The following is a 7732-nucleotide window of genomic DNA, read 5'->3' on the forward strand; positions in this document are numbered from 1 at the left end:
CCCGTAGCATGCACGTATGGCAAATGTTATGCAACAAATTTGAAACATGAGGTGTTATTTGATTGTCCTCCTTATGAGTGGCGGTCGGGGACGAGCGATGGTCTTTTCCTACCAATCTATCCCCCTAGGAGCATGCACGTAATACTTTGGTTTTTGATGGCTTGTAGATTTTTGCAATAAGTATATGAGTTCTTTATGACTAATGTTGAGTCCATGGCTTATACGCACTCTCACCCTTCCATCATTGCTAGCCTCTACGGTACCGTGCATTGCCCTTTCTCACATCGAGAGTTGGTGCAAACTTCTCCGGTGCATCCAAACCCCGTGATATGATACGCTCTGTCACACATAAACCTCCTTATATCTTCCTCAAAACAACCACCATACCTACCTATTATGGCATTTCCATAGCCATTCCGAGATATATTGCCATGCAACTTTCCACCATCCAGTTTATCATGACACATTCATCATTGTCATATTGCTTAGCATGATCATGTAGTCGACATAGTATTTGTGGCAAAGCCACCGTTCATAATTTTTTCATACTTGTCACTCTTGATTCTTTGCATATCCCGGTACACCACCGGAGGCATCCATATAGAGTCATACCTTGTTCTAATATCGAGTTATAATCATTGAGTTGTAAATAAATAGAAGTGTGATGATCATCATTCAATAGAGCATTGTCCAAAAAAAAGAGAAAGGCCAAAGAAAAAAAGAAGGCCCCAAAAAAAAAAAGGGGGCAATGCTACTATTCCTTTTTTCCACACTTGTGCTTCAAAGTAGCACCATGTTCTTCATATAGAGAGTCTCTTGAGTTATCACTTCCATATACTAGTGGGAATTTTCATTATAGAACTTGTCTTGTATATTCCAACAATGGGCCTCCTCAAGTGCCCTAGGTCTTCGTGAGCAAGCAAGTTGGATGCACACCCACTTAGTTTCTTTTGTTGAGCTTTCATACATTTATAGATCTAGTGCATCCGTTGCATGGCAATCCCTACTTCTTGCATTAACATCAATCGATGAGCATCTCCATAGCCCATTGATTATCCTCGTTGATGTGAGACTTTCTCCTTTTTGTCTTCTCCACATAAACCCCATCATTATATTCTATTCCACCCATAGTGCTATATCCATGGCTCACACTCATGTATTGCGTGAAAGTTTATGAGTTTGAAATTATTAAGGTATGAAACAATTGCTTGGCTTGTCATCGAGGTTGTGCATGATGAGAGAATTCTTGTGCGACAAAAATGGAGCATGAATAAACTATATGATTTTGTAGGGATGAACTTTCTTTGGCCATGTTACTTTAAGAAAACATAATTGCTTTGTTGGTTTGCTTGAAGTATTATTATTTTTATGTCAATATGAACTTTTGTCTTGAATCTTCCTAATCTGATTATTCATACCACAATTAAGAAGATTTGCATTGAAATTATGCCAAGTAGCACTCCGCATCAAAAATTCTCTTTTTATCAGTTACCTACTCGAGGACGAGCAGGAATTAAGCTTGGGGATGCCTGATACGTCTCCAACGTATCTATAATTTTTGATTGCTCCATGATATATTATCTACTTTTTTGGACTATATTGGGCTTTATTTTCCACTTTTATATTATTTTTGGGACTAACCTATTAACCGAAGGCCCAACCCAGAATTGCTGTTTTTTTGCCTATTTCAGTGTTTCGAAGAAACGGAATATCAAACGGAGTCCAAACGGAATGAAACCTTCGGGAACGTGATTTTCTCACCGAACGTGATCCAAGAGACTTGGATCCTACACCAAGGCATCAGAGAGGCAGTCACGAGGGTGGGGGACGCCCCCCCTAGGGCGCGCCCCCTGCCTCGTGGGCCCCTCGGAGCTCCACCGACGTACTTCTTCCTCCTATATATACCTACGTACCCCAAAACGATCAGAACAGGAGCCAAAAACCTAATTCCACCGCGCAACTTTCTGTATCCACAAGATCCCATCTTGGGGCATGTTCCGGAGCTCCGCCGGAAGAGGGCCGTCATCACGGAGGGCTTCTACATCATCATAGCCCCTCCGATGAAGTGTGAGTAGTTTACCTCAGACCTTCGGGTCCATAGTTAGTAGCTAGATGGCTTCTTCTCTCTTTTTGGATCTCAATACAAAGTTCTCCCCCTCTCTCGTGGAGATCTATTCGATGTAATCTTCTTTTTGCGGTGTGTTTGTTGAGATCGATGAATTGTGGGTTTATGATCAAGTCTATCTATGAATAATATTTGAATCTTCTCTAAATTCTTTTATGCATGATTAGTTATCTTTGCAAGTCTCTTCAAATTATCCGTTTGGTTTGGCCGACTAGATTGGTAGTTCTTGCCATGGGAGAAGTGCTTAGCTTTGGGTTCGATCTTGCGGTGTCCTTTCCCAGTGACAGAAGGGGCAACAAGGCACGTATTGTATCGTTGCCATCGAGGATAACAAGATGGGTTTATTTCATATCGCATGAATTTATCTCTCTACATCATGTCATCTTGCTTAAGGCGTTACTCTTTTTAACTTAATACTCTAGATGCATGCTAGATAGCGGTCGATGAGTGGAGTAATAGTAGTAGATGCAGAATCGTTTCGGTCTACTTGTCACGGACGTGATGCCTATATACATGATCATGCCTAGATATTCTCATAACTATGCTCAATTCTATCAATTGCTCAACAGTAATTTGTTCACCCACCGTAGAATACTTATGCTCTTGAGAGAAGCCACTAGTGAAACCTATGGCCCCCGGGTCTATTCTCATCATATCAATCTCCATCACTTTAATCTTGTTTTGCGTTTTACTTTGCCTTTTACTTTTCACTTTGCATCTCTATACCAAAAAATACCAAAAATATTATATCTATCAGATCTCACTCTCGTAAGTGTCCGTGAAGGGATTGACAACCCCTAATCGCGTTGGTTGCGAGTAGCTATGTTTTTGTGTAGGTATGAGGGACTTGAGCGTGGCCTCCTACTGGATTGATACCTTGGTTCTCAAAAACTGAGGGAAATACTTACGCTACTCTGCTGCATCATCCCTTCCTCTTTGGGGAAATCCAACGCAAGCTCAAGTGGTAGCACCGTACCACAGAAATATCCCACTCCAGCAAAAAGTACAGCAAGTCCACCAGCCGACGACCTATCCCAACTGCAGAGACAGCCAATTCCTGCAGATTGGAACCCCATTCCAGTTATTCCCAGTTTAAAAGACAATGATTTCAATGTTGTTAGGGACTACGTGCATATATTCCCATCATGGGAAGATTATAGTGAAGACAAACACCATTTTCACATCTTTCCATCCCACTTACGTGTAAGTGCTATTATTCATGGTGATTATTTTCCTATTTTCTGTTGATTGAACACATCAATGATTTACATTACATTGTTGTAAGTAGGCAAGGGTCAATCTGGATAGTCATGACGAGCAAAGCTTGCTTGCGCTTTTCAAGGAAGCATTGCAGCAGTATTGGTGTTACCTGAGGAAATCACACTTTGATGGCAAGTCTATAAACGAATTTCTGGTGAAGTCTCCTGTGCTAAATTTAGAAGACATTGAATGGAAAAACCTTGTTATACACTGGTCCCGTTCCGAGGATGAGGTACTGTCTATAATATTGCATGACAATTTGAACTTCTACTTTTCTGCATGTGCCTTATGGATCTTTTTTGCAGGAAATCTGCTCGAAAAAGAATTCCGGTTTGAAAATAATGACAGGATATCGCAAATATGTTGCCCGCTACTTTGCTCTTGTTAGTACATGTTATCCTGTATCACTGTACTTGCATACATACCTGGTTCATTATGTGACAACAGTATGCATGATAGCTTGCTTATCAATTGTTCGCTCCAAATTATCTGATCTGTATGAATGGTTACATTAGTGTAGAATATATCCAATGCCAATGAATTTTTTAGCTCTACATTGTTCTTGTAAGTACATGTTGTCCTTTATCAGTGTACTTATATTGACAGGTAGTTGTTCATGTACCATCACTCTGCATCTTATTTTCCTTTGCCCTCCATTTTCTACACATAAGATCTATATTTACTCTTACCATAAGGTTGGATAACACCCATGGTACTGAAGAAGTTTAGCTCTGCATTACTCTTGGCTGTACCTTTTGCCTATATTGTTGTACTTACATTTATAGCTACTTGGGTATGTAGCATCACTCTTGATCTTATCTTAAATATTCTCCATTTTTTCTTATATTGTCACATCTATATTTACTCTTAACAAAATGTAGAATAAAGGCAATGCTTATGAAGAAGATTCTATGGTAAACTTCTTGAATTGCCCCCCCCCCCATCAGCATGGACAAGGGCTTTATAGAGCCTGCCTTCACCAATAATGTAAGTTTGTCCTTCTCAAGCCTTCAAACTTTGTTGTGTATATTTGGTTAGGCATGACTGCAACAACTGTTTATTTTTGGTGTTTGCATTAAATTGCATGTTTAAAGTTTATTATGTAGTTCATAAACAAAAGTTTGTCCTTCTCAATTTAAGTTTTCAGTTGTACAACCAAGTTCCTTCTTCATACCATGTAAATTAAACTATACAGAGCAAGTGATCTTCTTTTGCACTGCATGTATGCTTCTGTTCTTGATCCATAATCCAGTGGTGTGCTGAACCTACCCACTACAGCACAATGTCATATTCTGCAATGTCTTAACTATGAACAATGTCATATCATTCTACTATTATTTAAATTGTCTCTTTATTTGCCAATCTAAAATGGGATAAATTGACAGCACACTAACCATTGATACTTATGAGTTCTTGATCTGTAATCGAGTGGTGTCGTGAAGCTTACAACTCCTTCACAATGTAATTTCCTGCCATGTCTTGACCTAAACAATACCATATTGTGTTAATGCAATTTTAAACTGTGTCACTTTATTGGTTAGTAAGAAATGTGATGAATTGTCAGCACTGATACTTTTATGTGCAAAACATGTCATCTGTCTGCTTGTTTATCTTTCAGAGTGAGGAGGATATAAGTGTTAAACAAGGGCAGTCTCAGCAGCTTGCTCAGCTGCTTGCGCTGCAGCTCCCCAACAGGGCTAACCTTTCTTGAACTCTATTGAAGTGTTTTGTATATTATTTTGTCGGCGTGTTTAGTTGCACTGGTGGCGATCTTTGATGCCCTGTGTATGTAATCTGTTGTCTGCTTGTGCTTTATTATCATAGTGGCGAACTTTGCTGCCCAGTGGATGTAATATGTCGTAATTTCTTTATTGTATAGTCTAGGTTTTTTCTTATTCACGATGCTGCAGTTATTTTACTGTATATATATCCTGTCTTCATAGTAAACCAGCCAAACCATAAAATTACGGTACATAATCAGGCCGTCGTGTAATCACGATGTATGATCCGCATCATGGGCCCCATCATCTTGGTCCGTTAGAAGGCCTGAAACGTGCCGAACAGCTCCCGGGCCGGCAGCAGCCCGCAATGGACCACGGCCCATGATTGTGCCAATCAAATCACGGGCTTTTAACAGGCCAAAATTGTCTCGGTCCTTGTTTGGCCCAATCAGATTATCGGCTGCTAGTAGGCCGGATGCAAACCGGGTCGTAGTTAGGCCCAACTATAAGACGGGATTTTAACAAGCTGAAATTAATATAGGGCCGAAATGTTAAACGGGCCCTTAACAGGCCGAAACTAATATCAGGCTGAATTACTAAATGGCCCTTTAGCAAGTGGGCCCAAAAGCATAGCATCTAGTTGACGGGCCGAATCTAATATTGGCCATAATTTAGCCCAAAGCCTCTTAAAGGGCCGGACCTAATCTGGGCCGTAATTTAGCCCAGAATGTGGTAGGCTTTTAACGGGCCGTATCTCATATGGGCCATTGTTAGGCCCGGAACGTGGCAGGCCATTAATGGACCGGATCAAATATGGGCCGGCATTTGGCCCAAAACATGGCAGCCAGTTAATGGGCCGGCCTACTAGGGTCCTCAAAATCTTGTGGGCCTACAGCTGGGCCGACCCATTAATGTCGGCAAATCTCGTGGGCCTTTAGCTGGGCCGGCCCATTATGGTCCACAAAAATCTTGTGGGCCTTCACCTGGGCCGGCCCATTATGGCCCGCAAGAATCTTGTGGGCCTTTACCCAGGCCGGCTCATTATGGCTCGCAAAATCTTGTGGGCCTTTAGCTGGGCCATCCCATTATGGTTCGCAAAATCTCATGGGCCTTTAGCTGGGTCGGCCCATTATGGTCTGCAAAATCTTGCGGGCCTTTAGTTGGGTTGGCCCATTTAAACTTTATGGGCCACTTTTGGGCCGGTCCACGTGTCAACATATCATAGGCGCATCTCGCCCATTGGATGAGTGACACCTGTGCCAACGCGGAGCTGACACGTGTTTCTGTCAGCCAATTAGAATTTTACACGTGGAAAATTGGTCCGGGCTATTAACGGGTTATCGGATCCAAAACCAGACCCGATAGTGTTCCGTTACGGTGGATGCCACATGTCGGTCACCCTTGACGAAACCACTTTTGTGACACGCGATTTATCGTCATGGAAGTGGACACTTCCGTGATGATAATTTTGGTAATGTCATGTAACACTTCTACGATAGCACAGGTATGACTATCTTGATTCTGTCATAAAATTGTCATGGATGTACATGCATGACAGAAAACGTGACCTACTGTGACAAACACGTATCATCACGGAAGTGTATTTTTTTGTAGTGCTAGTCACAACTCTAACAACATTTTCATTTTTCTTATTATCTAATTCATTGATCAAATCATTCTGAGCTTTAAGTACTTGTTCCACTTGAGTGGTAACCATAGAAGCATGTTTACTAATAAGTTTAAGTTCACCTTTAACTCTAGACATATGATCACTCAAGTGTTCAATCATATAAGCATTGTGTTTCAATTGTCTACCAACATAAGCATTGAAGTTTTATTGTTTAACAATAAAATTATCAAACTCATCCAAGCATTGGCTAGCAGACTTATTATGAGGAATATCACCTTCATCAAATCTATAGAGAGAATTTACCTTTACTACCTGCGTCGGGTTATCAAGACCATGTATTTCTTAAATAGGTGATAAATTCTTAACATCTTCAGCTTTAATACCTTTTACTTTCATAGATTTCTTTGCCTCTTGCATATCTTCAGGAATGAGAAATAGAATACCCCTTTTCTTCGGAGTAGGCTTAGGAGTTGGTTCAGGAAGTGTCCAATCATTTTCATTACTCCACATATTATTCAATAGCAATTCATCTTGATCAACAATTCTTTCCCTGAAAACACAACTAGCACAACTATCCAGGTGGTCTCTGGAAACATTGGTTAGTCCATTATAAAAGATATCAAGTATTTCTTTTTTCTTGAGAGGATGATCAGGCAAAGCATTAAGTAATAGGATAAGCCTCCCCCAAGCTTGTGGGAGACTCTCTTCTTCAATTTGTACAAAATTATATATTTCCCTTAAGGCAGCTCATTTCTTATGAGCGGGGACATATTTAGCAGAGAAGTAATAAGTCATATCCTGGGGACTACGCACACAACCAAGATCAAGAGAATTAAAGCATGTTTTAGCATCACCCTTCAATGAGAACGAAAATAACTTAAGGATAAAGTTATAATGAGTTTTCTCATCATTAGTGAACAGGGTGGCTATATCATTTAATTTAGTAAGATGTGCCACAACAGTTTCAGACATAGCCATAAAAAGGATCATATTCAA

Source organism: Triticum aestivum, chromosome 1A (genome assembly GCF_018294505.1).
Source record: "Triticum aestivum cultivar Chinese Spring chromosome 1A, IWGSC CS RefSeq v2.1, whole genome shotgun sequence".
Classification (NCBI taxonomy): Eukaryota; Viridiplantae; Streptophyta; class Magnoliopsida; order Poales; family Poaceae; genus Triticum; species Triticum aestivum.